Source organism: Triticum aestivum, chromosome 1D, assembly GCF_018294505.1.
Source record: "Triticum aestivum cultivar Chinese Spring chromosome 1D, IWGSC CS RefSeq v2.1, whole genome shotgun sequence".
NCBI classification, from domain to species: domain Eukaryota; kingdom Viridiplantae; phylum Streptophyta; class Magnoliopsida; order Poales; family Poaceae; genus Triticum; species Triticum aestivum.
In genome coordinates, this window is record NC_057796.1 from 147,119,466 (window position 1) to 147,134,404 (window position 14,939).

Genomic DNA, 14,939 nt, shown 5'->3' on the forward strand with positions numbered 1-14,939 from the left:
CAGCATCATGTGTACCCGCGGGTGCACAAATTGTAACATACGTGTCTGCTTAAGTGGGCGTCACGTAACTGGTGTGTGTGTGTGTGAGAGAGAGAGAGATTCTGCGAGATAGAGTGCGTGTGTGCGACTCTACTCTTCAGACATGTACTCAACCTTTTGCATCGGGATATAAGTAAAATGGTATTTACTTTAGCTAGTGATTTACGTGGCCATGTTAACGTGGTTGTGTAAAAAAATGTCACTTCCTGCTCGTGATTTGTGTGATATAATTACAAGCAAGACGCTCGTGCATTGCATGGAACATCAATATGCATTTTTTTTACAAAACACCTGTTGTGATTTACCCATGCAGGAGTAATCCCATGTGTAAAAACTAATGATATTTCGAGAATTTTATCGGAAAACTGGTATCTCGAGAATGTCATTGAAAAAATGGAAGATAAGAGATATGGTGAGGAGGAGTGGAGCGTGGTGGTGACTGGTGATCGGAATGGACGGAGGCATGGGGATGGACTGCGCCGGCAGGCGGCAGCGGCCACCATGCTAGATTGTTCTAGAGACTTTCTTTTTTAATTGCTCAACAATGAGGTTGTGGGAGATAAGGATGTGGAGAGAGGTGCGGCTATCTTTTGTAAAATTATCATAGTTTGCTTTCTATCCGTCAGATATAGATCAGACGGTCTATATTACAAGATGGCAGGCACACCATCATCGCCAACTTGGTTTTTTATAAGGGTACAGATGATAAGTTTGCTAACTACTAAAGTAAAGTGGATTTTTTCCATGTTATACAAGTAAATTAAGGTGATTGTTTATCATACGGGTAAGGGTGGATGAAGGGTGGTAGGAACAAATGCTCCGCCTAGAGCATGTGTGTGTGAGATGGAGTCTCAGTGTGTGTGTGTGTGAGAGAGAGAGAGAGAGAGATGGAGTCTTAGTGTGTGTGTGTGTGATGGAGTCTTAGTGTGTGTGTGTGTGTGTGTGTGTTTGTGTGTGGGTCGGTGGGTGCGTGCGTGTGTGTGTGTGTGTGTGTGTGTGGGTGTGTCTGTGTGTGTGTGTCGCGGGGTCCTCGGTGGCGGATGTAATTTAAGTGTGCATGGCTTCATCATAGAGAGGTGAGGTGTATGGCAGAGGCCACCAACGATGGGGTGCGAGGGAGAAAATGCCCGTAGAGAGGGAAGAGATGGTGTGCGCGCGTGAGAGTAGTCGACATTGAGAGAACGTGTTTGTTCGAGAGACACCAAGGAAGACTACTATATATCGATGGTGCATGTAGGCAGGAATTAAACGAAGGGATGGTCTTATTGGTTTTGGGGATATAGGGGAAGAGTGTGAGGGGGGGTAGCTAGAAGGAGATTGTTAAGTCTGAGTGTGTGTTTTACCCATCCAGGCGGAAGTTATGTGCACACAAGAAGAGAACGATTCGATGTGGCATTACGGTTGAGGGTAATTAACTACGTATGGAGACATAGAGACCTTCAACGTGCATGTGTGAGAGGTATACATGTATACGTGGGATGTGTGTGTGTGCGCGCGCATGATCGAGATAAAAGAAAGAAGACATAAGTCATAAGCTAAGATCAACGACATGGGAGAGACGGATCGGTATGACAATACGCATGCATGCGAGAATGCAGGGAAGAAGGCCCGACAATTGAGCATGTGTTTTCGTCTTTAAGAGATAGTGGCGTAGGCTGGAGCATGCATCTATGGCGAGCAGAGGGAGTGAGGCACAACGATTGTGCAAAAGAGATCAACCTATAAATGAAAGAAGGTTGATGGAGAAATAGATAAATAGAAAGATAAAGATGCTAGCTAGTGTGCGTTAGAGATAGGAGTCGAGTGGATCAGAAGGCTGGGTTATGGGTGTGGGTGTGAGAGAGATGAAGAAAGGGTGCATGTGACTCACATACAAACAAATATTGGAGAGAAATGAGATCCCGAGAGACGGAGTTTTGTGTCTGCGAGAGAGAAAGATATTTCAAAACGAGAGTGATAGCTAGAGAAACATATGAGGGAACGCAAGATATCTCTAGGGAGAGAGAGTGTGTGTGAGTGACATACAAGAGAACAGTGGAGAAATATGAGACCCTGGGAGACAGTTTGTGTTTGTGTGTGAGAAAGAGATATTTAAGAGGAAGAGTCGTAGGTTCTCATACCTAAGGAGCGAAAGACATCTCTATATGAGGGGCGTGCGAGTGGCACACAGGGGAATAGTAGAGAGAAATGAGACCCCGGGAGACAAAGTTTTTTGTTGTGTGAGAGAAAGAGATTCCACATGGAGAATCATAGTTAGAGACACATAGCAGGGAGCGAGATATACTTAGAGACAGATAGAGTGATGAAGGTCGAGGGAGAGAGTACCGTCAGTGTGTTACGAAGATAAAAGATCATTGTCAACATACATGTAGCACGAGAGATACCCGAGAGACGATGAACGCGTATAGGTCTAGAGAGATAGTCCTATATAAGCATGAGTGATAGTTATATGAGACGAATATCTGGATTAAATGGGATTCAAATATTTAAACTGGAGATCACGACATCGATAATATCATAAAGCAAATTGGTGTATCAAACATGCATATTCATTTGAATTTGGGGACACGTGTAATGTTATATAGTTTATCAATATTGGTGATCCATAGATTCTTTAATTAGAAACAATGCATGGTTTATATGCAATTAATGTCTAAACGGGATTACACTATATGTTGTGTGTGTGAAACACATTATACATGTTTGAGAAGTAAAAAAAACCCGCATGAAACACACATTAATTGGAGACAGTTAGCGAGGAATGCATACATTGGATTTCAACATAAAGTGGTTTCAAATATTTGAAAATCCAAATTGATGGATACAACCTTATGAATATGAGATCATGCCATTTGTAAACCATATTTATGTATAAAGGGTGTTGTGCTTTTGAAAGTATATATAAGAAATGATGTATATATAATTTTATTCCAATCAAAAATGGATCCCGTCCGAAAAATAATAGAATACAAACAGGATTCGAATTGAGTTGGCACGGTAAACGTGCACTCTGCAAAATTTGAACGAAGCGGGGAAAGTCGCAGTAACCGCCCGAAACCAAAATCTGCGAGATGGAAATTACTACTGCCTATCCCTTCCACGCAAAGCCTATCTGCTTGATTTCTATAGGTTTCGATAGGGGTAGGTTTGTAATTTCACTCAAACGTGACATAACCGCCTCTCACCCGGATTCATACACGGTGGCCGCCAAAACACAGTGTGTCCTCGGCCGAAATTGACTCCCTCCCTGATTCATACACGGTGGGCGCCAAAAACAAACTCTCGTCGGCAAATATTCGGTGTATGCAACATTACCGTCCTATCCCCAACCGACTAATATTGTTGTGATGTAGGAAATTTGAAACGGGGGCTAAGTTTGTAAATTTCCTCGCATTTGAGACAAGCGCGCCCTGAAGACATGGTTCCCCCTTCCTCTCCACCTCCATTTCCCCATTCGTACTCCATGGGCGCCAAAACACCCTCTCCACCCCAGCCTCCTCCGTCCGCCACCCCATCCACTGCCGTCCTCCTCCACCATGCCGGAGCTGATACCCCGACGCCGCCATCCATTATAATAGATCGACCTCTCTCATCCACGGCTTCGGACCGGGATCCTTGCATCCCGTCCTCTCGCTTCATCCCCGCCATCGTCCACCTTGCCAGCGCCGCTCCTACGACTGTCTCGTCCACCACGCCCCGCCGCCACTGTCTACCCTCCTAGATCTGCTTCAACGCCGCCGACAGCCATCGCTACCGCAGCACCGTCAAATTCTTAGCAGATGCATACACGGTGCCGCACCAGAGGCGGTACTCTTTCGTATCTGCTCAACTTATTTATCGCAGCAAGAAAATAGATCGCCACTGCTTTACTCTGATTTCATGTCCATCACTTACTTGCTAGTTGAAAGCAAACATTGGTTGCGAAGCTGCCTTTTTCCGGTTTGCACCTTCAGATCCTCCATGGCACGCTCAACACTATACTCCCAATGTTTATGGTCTTCGCCTTTTATATTCCACACTAGTTAAATCACAGTAGACTAAATTTCAAAATTGGGTCAGTCGATTTTTCAGAGCTCGCCGGAGTTCGCCGGTGCGAGCGAAGGGGCTCGGGTGGGGACTTTGGTTGTGGGGGCGGTGGTGGGGCCTCGTCGAATGAAGAGAACTCGACGCGGGTGGGGGCGGGGTGGGGGCGGGGGTGGGGTGGCGGAGGAACACATGCGGTGGGGGCCGGTGGTCCGGCCAGCGGCCCGTGCGGTGTTCTGTATGGAAGAATTAGAGACGAGGAAGAAGAAGGGTTAGGAGACGTAGGATCTTCATCCAACCGCCTGAAATGGTCGACTAGCCCAAATGACAAAATTCACGCGACTTGCATGCAGACATGCCTTTATATTCAGTACCATCATCGTACCTGCTTAGCACTGCTCCTGAATCCATCAAGCTAAACAACGTGCCACTCATAATTCCAACCTTGTTTCTCAAGTACGAATCTGATATGATGCTGATATTACTAAAACAGATAACATTTAATTGGTCAGCTAATGTTCCTATTTTACTTTCGAAAAAGCACGTGCACCACATATAGAGAGACAGCAGGGAGTTGCTTTCTGAATGCGCTCTGGTTCATCATGTGTGGGCACTGCGCAACGAACATTTTATTATCCAAAATCTGCTTGCTCTTCTTTAGCATGTTCCTCTTCCGTTCTTCTTTAATAAGTACTCTCGCCGTTCCTAAATACAAGTCTTTGTATAGATTCCACCATGGACTACATATGGAGCAAAATGAGTGAATCTACACTCTAAAATGTATCTGGATACATCTATATTGATCCATAGTGGAAATCTCTACCAAGACTTATATTTTGGAACAGAGGGAGTATGATAGTAGTACAGTATGTTCCTTGTAGTGAAGATGAGCAGGGACATTTGCAGTGTAGAGGTCTATACGGTCGGTTGATATGGACACTTTGAACTCTTCGGGCCTCTTTGATTCGTAGGATTTTGTAAACATGAGAATATGATTTGTAGTGGCCTGCCCACTTGAATCAGGAAATATGTTAGTTGGGAGCCACCCACCCTCCTCACCGCTCGGCGCTCCTGGCCGTTGGATCGGTTGTTTGATGCATTCTGAGCCGTTCGATCTCGCCCTCAGATGATATCGGCCGTCGGATCAAGAAGCGACACTGCTACAATGAATAATAGCTTCAATTCGGTCTCCCTTACTGTTTTTTCTTAGCTCCGAATTACTTTGTTGCCTCACTAACGTGTGGGGTCACTCTCTGGTGGGCCAAGTCGGTCAGCGATTGTGGCTGGGTGCGGCGCGTGGCCTCCTTCAGCGGGCAAATATCCTGTGCCACCGCCGATAATATCGTGCCCCACCGAGGGCAGTTTCGTCATTTCACTTGTCCGGGCCCGTGACGTGTCGGGCGCCGGCTGGCTGGAGAGTGGATGGGGTGAGGGCGCCTGTCTCTCTTCCTCCCGGTCCTCACTCCGTCAATCCCCTCTTCCTTCTCTCGCCTCCCATGGCGCCGCCGCTCCTGCCTCCTCACCTCCCGTGGCCCGCCCTCCCGGTCGTGTCTCTTCTCTCCATCGCCAGTCGCGGAAGCTGCTGCGCTCCTCTTCCTCCCTAGCCGCATCGCGCGAGAGACCCGAGGTCACCCGCCTCCGATCCGACGGGCGAGGCGGCCAGCGGCTGCCTCCCGGTCAAATCCGGCTGCCCACCGACCGACTCGAGCTGGCGGTGTTGTTCCCGGCGGAGCACGCCGTCGCGCCGTTGATGTGGGGATGCCATAGGGGAGCACGCCGTCGCCATCGGCTGCGTCCTGGGCGACTCCGACGCGCCCTGCCACGAGCTTCGTCTCCTCTGTCGCTGCCGTGAGCTTCTCCGCCGCTACCTCATCTCCTCCAGCACCCTCTCTTGCTCGTGTATCTGGACGAGAGGCAACCTACTGAGAGGAACATGTCGACCTTGGTGACATCTAGGATGAGGCACGTCCATGAAATCGATGGTGAGGCAGCCGGCCGTCAGGGGTGCGTTAGCTTGGGTGATCCCCTAGCGAAGCTGCAGCGACCACACAAGGTGCATGTAGCCGGCATCATGACACTCTTGGGTAAGTTTGCTCCATCTGGACCTGCAGTTTCAAATGCCTAAGTATCAATGCTTTATTAATCTGAATTGTTTTACAAGCATTGTGTTATCCCCTATGAGGCTATGAGGTTAATACATTATGCGTACTTCTTTTGGTATTTCTGCTAAATGCTTTTTTGCCTTTGTTATAATTAGGGCACACTGGAGCCTGGTGATTATGTGCGTTCCTGCAAAAAAGAGTAATTCAGGACCAATCTTACTTCATCTGGACTCCTTAGGGATGCATCCTACTAGAGGAATTGATGACGGCGGTGGTCATTTTCCAGATTCAGCAGTGCATACTTGGAACAGGTAATAAAAAGGGAATCACTTAATTTTATTTGTATTTGCACCAATAATCATGCTTAGCATATTAGAACAATTTACTTTGAGAACAAATGGCTGGAAGAACGATGCGATTTGATACCCTGTTATGTTGGTGTCGAGAGAAAATTTGGTGTTTCGTTTTTCTTATATGTACAATTATCTGCCGTGAATCTTGTGCTTTCAATCAATGTGTTTATTTTGGCTAAATTCCGAGCCTTTTCTGGATCTGAGCAAACGATCCTGCAACGACAGCAAGAGGCAGCCCACATGAATCTATTGAGGTGCACCTTTATCTTGACCATGCCTCTGGTTTTTAGTTAGACACCATGTTTGCAGATTCAAGTTCCAAAATCAGGGTACTGTTTTTTATTTCTTGCTTAATTTTGTTTGGTAGTTCCCTTTGTGTTCGGTAGTGGGACATGTGTTGGTCTACACAGGTATTTCTTTTGTCTGTCAAATGCTACCAAACAAACCAGTGCCATGGTGGCTAGGATGGGTCCTCTTAGATGTCCATTCGGATTACAAATTGTGGAGGGACCGGTCAACATTTTTAGTATTTTACTACATGGCTGCTAAGTATACATAGATTTAGGAAAACTACCTGCGGTAATTCCTGCTCCGGCATGCGTTTCTCTTAATTCTTGAATTATGAATTCAGACCAAGATTTATGAATTCTAATTATTAGTTTGATTTACATTTTTGTTTTCATTATTGTGCCTTCTATCCAAGGTGATCATATGAAATCTTTAAATAACTTATTATCCAGTGGTTCCTCTGCCTGCTCAATGGAAACAATATCGTGAGACATAATAGGGAGTATGTTAGACAAATACGCATCTTTGTAGTGAAATGCCATGCTCTCAAGTATCTTGCAGTGCCAACATATAGTTAAGATGTATTAGTATCTTTGAATGTTCCAACAAGTAGCCCGACTACACATACTTGTAGTAATTTTAAGCTTCAATTTATTATTTTTGTGGTTTCAAGCTAGGATTAGCACTTCCTGATGTTATTTTTGGCTTTGGATTGTAAGTAAACTCTTTTTAGATGAGCATCCTTTTCCACCGACAAATAATAGCCAATCAATATTTCCTTGATATATTTTGCATTACCGATATACTTTACATGTAGAGATTATCAACATTTGTATGAGACCAATAATAGTTGTCGAAATTTTGTAGTTGTGTGCTATTGCCTGCAAGATACTGGATTCTTATAGAGTCAATTAACTGGGAGAATGATAACTACAAAAGGCGTTGCTAATCTTGACACGACGAAACACATTCTCTGTTATGTCCATGATGTTTCACTCCTACCTTACTCCGCTGAATTACTCTACCTATAAAAGGGGGACAGAGTGAACCTGCTGACATATCTTAATTGTTATGCTGTGATTGAATTGTCGTTCCTCGGTACCGTGAGAACATGGAGATGTGCAGGCTCATGGAGCAGGTTGTGTTCTCGGATCCATACATGGCCTCTAAATACACTTGCTGGGATTCGCCTCTTCTTGACGCTGAAGCGGTTCGAGAGGATGATGGTTTTGGAACGTCCGAGTTGTTGCCGTTTATGTGATGGATCTGTTGTTGCATTCGTTGATCTGTAGGTCCTTGTTTGATTTGTCCCGTCTCAATTCTGGTTACCTGCAGCTTATCCATGATTAGCACGTTTTTTCTTACAGGTTGGTCCGCTATTTGCAGGTGCTCGTTGGTCTGCCGGTCATTTGATTTGTGCCAGCTTGCTACTCCTCGTCCACCACCTTGCAGGTCGACCTCTTTTCTTTTCCCCTTCTCTGCTTTTAGGCTAGGCTTGAATTTTTGCAGCCATGTATTTTCCTTAGCTTGCCTGTGTAGAGCTGCTATTAGATTGAGTTTATTTTTGTCTCGTTTCTGTTGGTGTGCATGCTGGTGAATGGGTGTGTTTGTTTTTCCTTAGCTTGCCTGTGTAGACCTTATGTTTATTGATTTGCTCTTTGTGTGTTTGCCAATGGTGGAAGTGGCGGAGAAGTGGAACCAGAAGTGGAGGTCAACATATTACAGGTGATGCCTGCGTGTAATATGTTGACCTCCACTTCTGGTTCCACTTCTCCGCCGCTGCCCCACCGTCCAGGTCCAGCCCCACTCCCCCGTCACTCCTCCTACGTCCTCTGCAGGTGCTCCCCCATCACTCCCCCTTCTCCTCCATGGTCTACTGCAGGTTCTCTCCTCTCTCTGACCGCTGCTCCATCCATCATCTTGGAACTGCAGGAGAAGAATGTGTTATGTTGGGCTCGGACTATGTTGACAGCCATCTTGGCCAGCAAGAGGATGCTCACCTGCTTCGTCTTCCTCACCAGTCGGCTCTTATTAACCAATGATGATGTATCTTCAAGGTAGATTGATTCTTCTTCTGGTGTTAATTTTCTGTTGTGTTTGTTACATAGCGGGCAGGCGACAAATAGCCCACAAACCTTATAGTTTTCCACCCTGCTTTCTTACCAGGGCAGACTGTGAACAAGTACTACAAAGAGGATATCTCTAAATCAAGTCGCACGCCCACTAGAGAAAACCACAGGTACACCTTCTTTTGCCTTCTTTTCGTGTCACCCTTTCTTATACTAATCTGGGCCTAACTTATTTAAAATTTGATAATTTCCTGTGTATTAATAAATTTATACAGACAAGATTATTATATCTGTTTCTTCCTAGACAGAAAATACATCTTCTGACTTTTATACTTTTCCATATGCTTTTCTGGAATTTGCACACACACACACACACATGCAATTAATATGGTTTTTAATCATCCAGATTTACCATGAATCTCAGCAATCAGCCTTTTAAAGAGGTGTTCATGAGTGATGTACAGCTGCACACAAGGATTTGTGCCATGTGGCACTATCCGTTCAAAGAAATGCTTTATCCTGCTGCAAGTTGTTTTCAATGTTTTTCTAAGAACAAAATGCTTTCTTTATCTTTGTTAATTTGATCTTTCAATATAATCATTGTTCAGCTTTAGTTTTTCATCGCCTTAGTTATCCCCATTAATTTAGTCTTTTAGTATATTTATTTTGTGTTGTTGTGCTGCTCTAGGTTTGTATCCTGGTCAGAATGTGTATAATTGTAGCTGACACAGAGATTATATAGAGGTGGCAAGAAGAACACTCTGCACTGTACTGTAATGTGTGTGTGTGCCTGTCAAACTGTTTATTGAATACTTTTGGCAACTAAAAAAATGCTTCCAATGTTGCTAATGTTGAGAACCATTGCTGTTGGTCTTAGAAAGGAAGGGGTTTTCATAATTATCTTGGGGTGTTAAAATTTCACTGAAAAAATATTGTTGACCAAAACGTTGGGACCGGCACCCTCGCGCCAAGGCAAACAACTAAACTGTACTGTAGCTTTGAACAAGGGGAGGAATTTATTAAGATTATTGCATCTCTTTTTGTAATGTCATTTTTGCTTCTCTCTTTGTAATGATTATACTACTGATCAGTTTGTGTTGTGCTTCTTAGTATCTTGCCAATTCTATTTTGCCTGGTCAAGCATGTGCTTTTTTGCTGCCATGTCAAGAACACAAAGCATGCCAATGTGTTTTAATTTATTTCCACTACAATTTTTTCCTGTTGCCAAAAGTGGCGTTTCTAAAAAAAAGGAAATGTATGGTGTCTTTTGTGCAGGTTGGTTTGCACAAGGTGCTGTAGTTTTCAAGATATATCATGTGCTCAAATGTTTGAACCAAAGGCTTATGTTGTGTACCGAAAGAATCCTGAGAAATTTTAGATGGTGAGTTCTATTGGAAATATGTTGATCCTTACTATTATTATATTATCTTTTGAATGCACATTTCATGCTCAAGTTTTAAAAAAATCATAGAAATCTTGGTGTTTTCTTCTCTTATTGTTCCTAATTTTATAGGAGACCTGGATGACTACCTAGGATTTAGATGTGTTAGACCAGACCCCAAGATATATCATGCGCTCAATGTTACATATATATTCACATTTAGTGGAAATGAGCATGCAGTAATTAACTGGACTATAGTAGATGGACTGAGAACATAACAGAAAAAGTCGGGGACAGAAGGTCCCGAAGGAGATATTTTCGTAATTGTAGCTTTGCAGCTCAAATTGAGCATCATTGTGGCTGTAGTTTAGTGGTGAGAATTCCACGTTGTGGCCATGTAGACCTCGGCTTGAATCCCAGCAGCCACACAATTCTTTTCTCTCACTTTCTTTCTTTTTGACAGTACATTTCTTGCAATCTAGCAGTACTGATTGCATGTTATTACTCCTGCAAGATGATTAGATTATTCTTTTCATGCAAAAAATCACCTCGCGCGTTATTAATCTGAAATGGATTTTAACCTGTTTTGAGCAACTTTCTATGATGAGAAGAAGTTATAACAAGTGATTTTTTCAAAAAATAAATAACATGAGTGAAATGAAGGACATTTTCCTATCAAGTACTCTGGAACTGTGAGCTTATTAGAGATTTGGATCCTTTAAGATCATCGAAAATCTTCAGGCTAAAGAGGTATATTGCCAAGGAGCAATCATATATGGCCAGGCCATGCTAAGGCCAAGGACGGTGGCTGCCACCACACGGTGTCTGTCTTCTTATTCCACTATTTTGTCAAATTGGATTTGGAATTGAATGTGTGAACTCAGTGTTCTGGCAGATCGGAAACAAGTTTTGTGTGCAATGCAATCTTTATATGATACATACCTCATATCAAAAACGGATAGATGGCTGGTTAGAGTGCTAATTTCCTAGCATTTATTTCTGGATCTGCGATGACCATGTTATAATCATCTCCTTCAGCCACGAGGACAGGGTTAGGTTAGACAAATTTGTTGCTCGATTAGGAAGAGTTCTGATCATCTAGCTGAAAAATTCTCCTCTTTACATAAATTTGACTTTTGATTTCAAATGCCCTACATCTTTAGTGGGAGAAGCACAAAAGGGTTGTAGTTGAGGCGAGGCTGGGAACACAGGATGCATGGATGGTGATGTAGAGGCTTCTCACTATGTCCATCATGTTTTATTTTTTTCCTTGCCACAGTTCTATGTATGCGTTGGGCAGCTGATTCAACTGGCTAAATTTTAACCACGTCGATTCCTCCATGTTTTGTGACCATAGCCTTTTTGATTGGGTGACAAAAACATTCTTATCATTAAAGTAAGTTTAGTTCTGAAAGTTTAAGTTGTATAGGTGAGCTTGATGATCTTCCATAAAATATTTTTTGTGAGAAGATGGCTGGAATCTTGGTAGAAGAATACCATGCTGAAAGCTGAAGAATGCACATATATAATTTTCCCTAAAATAACAGGAACTATTCAAGATTTGAGATGTTTTTATGATGGTTTCAAAAATATGGTTACACTTTTGTTTCGTTGGCTATGAGACTAACAAAGGGGAGCTTATGTTGGCTATGAGATTAACAAAGGGGACCTTATGTTGCCTATGAGATTAACAAAGGGGACCTTATGTTGGCTGATCAAAGTTACTCTTAACTTTTGTTTTGTTTTGATTAACTTGGACTTTCAGTTAACAACTTCCTTTTTCCCTTTGTAGGCTCAAGCTCAAGGCATCACTCAAAACAGAGTAAGAGAATAAGCTGGGAATGGTGCAGTGGTATGAAATTAAAAAGAAACTGAATATAAAGTTGAAGAGGTGGAGCCAAGCATGTTGGCCTGCAGTCATGCTCTAGTTTATTTACAGGTATTTAGATAGTGGTTAAGTTTGCTTTTGTTTCTCTAGGTTTTTGCATCCTTGGTCTAAATGCCACCATCGCGTCATGGAATTCTCTCCCTTTAGTGTGACAACAAGAGAAGAAAGGGTGTAAAGAATATAGTGTGGTCCATTTTTGCTTATGTCACAATCTGCTAAACCTGGATTCCACTAACTTATTGCATTACCTGCTTGACCAAAATGTTGGAACCGGCACCCTCGTAAAAAGTAATGTATGGTCCTGTGTTTTATCTCTGGTCTTATGAAAGCACCGAGTTTAATTCTTCCATTATGTTTTGCTTCTAACACAATTGGTTGCGTGCACATGCTATACCTAGGTTCCTACCGACAAATGGTTACATGCTTTGTCAAAACGTTGTGACCAGCACCCTCGCGCCAAGGCGCGAACCCGATCTAGTCCTATAAGAATAGCAAGGAAATGCGGGGAGCTGTGTCGCCTTTGAGAGTTACACTGATATTAACAGTACCGCACCTTTAGTTGAAGAGAGCTGGTATCCGAAGCCTTTCTAGCCGTACCGACAATACTAGCACATATATTCCAGCAAGTTCCACTTTGCTGATTTTACTCTGATGCTTACGGTTTTCCCGTTATATCTACACTATGATCTGTGTAGCTGCTTTGTGTCGCACTAGCAGCAGTCCACTTTTGAAGCTAAACACCGCAATGACTTACAAAATTGGCACCAAGGCATTGAGTGCCATTCTGGATGCAATGAAACTCATACGCTCCCCACTTGTTGATTCTTGTTCAGAATATGATCCTAATAATTATTCTAACCTCGAGGAGTCAAAGACAGATGGCCTGTCATGTTCACCCATCAAGGTGCCTGTTCTAATTTGGCAAGGTTTTATTGATTGCGCATATCTTGCATATGTTGCCTTGCATTTCTTCTACTTTGTTGCACCGCCATCTGCTTAGTTTACTCATCATATATGTCAAGATGCCATGCCCATCTATTATCAATACATATTCTATCTGTCATCATATCATGTTTTTCCACTCAAATGCTGTTCTTGTGCATCAGACATCAAAAAGGAAGAGGGTGATTGCTGAACCTGAAGGAGCACCAGCAAAGTCCTTGAAAAACGTGGTTGTGCCGGAGAAATCAGACAGCACCCTAGTTATATTGGTTATACAACCAGTAACACAAAACGTAGGACCGACTCCAGTAGACTGTACCCATACTTCATTGGCCACACCACTAGCCGCACCACACAGGACCTGCACTCCAGCAAAAGGTATGCTGATTTCAGTTGCCATAGCACCAGCCGTACCACAGAAAAATCCCACTCCAGCAAAAAGTACAGCAAGTCCATCGGCCGAAGACCTATCCCAACTACAAAGACGGCCAATTCCTGCAGATTGGAACCCCATTCTAGTTATTCCCAGTTTAAAAGACAATGCTTTCAATGTTGTTAGGGACTACGTGCATATATTCCCATCATGGGAAGATTATAGTGAAGACAAACACCATTTTCACATCTTCCTGTCCCACTTACGTGTAAGTGCTATTATTCATGGTGATTGTTTTCCTGTTTTCTGCTGATTGAACACATCAATGATTTACATTACATTGTTATAAGTAGGCGAGGGTCAATCTGGATAGTCATGACGAGCAAAGCTTGCTTATGCTTTTCAAGGAAGCATTGCAGCAGTATTGGTGTTACCTGAGGAAATCACACTTTGATGGCAAGTCTCTAAACGAATTTCTGGTGAAGTCTCCTGTGCTAAATTTAGAAGACATTGAATGGAAAAACCTTGTTATGCACTGGTCTCGTTCCGAGGATGAGGTACTGTCTATGATATCGCATGACAATTTGAACTTCTACTTTTCCGCATGTGCCTTATGGATCTTTTTTGCAGGAAATCTGCTCGAAAAAGAATTCCGGTTTGAAAAGAACGACAGGATATCGCAAATATGCTGCCCGCTGCTTTGCTCTTGTTAGTACCTGTTGTCCTGTATCACTGTACTTGCATACATACCTTGTTCATTATGTGACAGCAGTATGCATGATAGCTTTTTTATCAATTGTTCGCTCCAAATTGTCTGATCTGTATGAATGGTTACATTAGTGTAGAATATATCCAATGCCAATGAATTTTTTTTAGCTCTGCATTGTTCTTGTAAGTACATGTTGTCCTTTATCAGTGTACTTATATTGACAGGTAGTTGTTCATGTACCATCACTCTGCAGCTTATTTTCCTTTGCCCTCCATTTTCTACACATATGATCTATATTAACTCTTACCATAAGGTTGGATAACACCGATGGTACTGCAGAAGTTTAGCTCTGCATTGCTCTTGGCTGTACCTTTTGCCTGTATCGCTGTACTTACATTTATAGCTACTTGGTTATGTAGCATCTCTCTTCATCTTATCTTAAATATTCTCTATTTTTTCTTATATTGTCACATATATATTTACTCTTAACAAAATGTAGAATAAAGGCAATGCTTATGAAGAAAATTCTGTGGTAAACTTCTTGAATTGCCCCCCATCAGCATGGACAAGGGCTTTATAGAGCCTGCCTTCACCAATAATGTAAGTTTATCCTTCTTAAGCCTTCAAACTTTGTTGTGTATATTTGGTTAGGCATGACTGCAACAGCTGTTTATTTTTGGTGTTTACATCAAATTGCATGTTTAAAGTTTATTATGTACTTCATAAACAAAAGTTTGTCCTTCTCAATTTAAGTTTTCAGTTGTACAACCAA

The 14,939-nt window shown here is 42.8% G+C and overlaps 1 long non-coding RNA gene across 7 annotated transcripts; it reads left to right on the forward strand.

Annotated features, from left to right (window-relative positions):
• The first annotated feature begins 5,495 nt into the window (after positions 1–5,495).
• On the forward strand, positions 5,496–13,529 carry LOC123180804 (uncharacterized). Of its 7 annotated transcripts, XR_006491241.1 has the most exons (9): positions 5,497–6,146; positions 6,320–8,093; positions 8,192–8,643; positions 8,738–8,862; positions 8,972–9,044; positions 10,150–10,255; positions 12,048–12,194; positions 12,977–13,047; positions 13,250–13,529. It is a non-coding gene; the product is annotated as an uncharacterized lncRNA (long non-coding RNA). The 7 variants fall into 7 exon arrangements; XR_006491240.1 differs by lacking the exon at positions 12,977–13,047 and having other exon boundaries at positions 5,498–6,146; XR_006491245.1 differs by lacking the exons at positions 12,977–13,047; positions 13,250–13,529 and having other exon boundaries at positions 5,498–6,146; positions 6,320–6,475; positions 7,931–8,093; positions 8,173–8,643; positions 12,048–12,454.
• Positions 13,530–14,939: the final 1,410 nt, after the last annotated feature.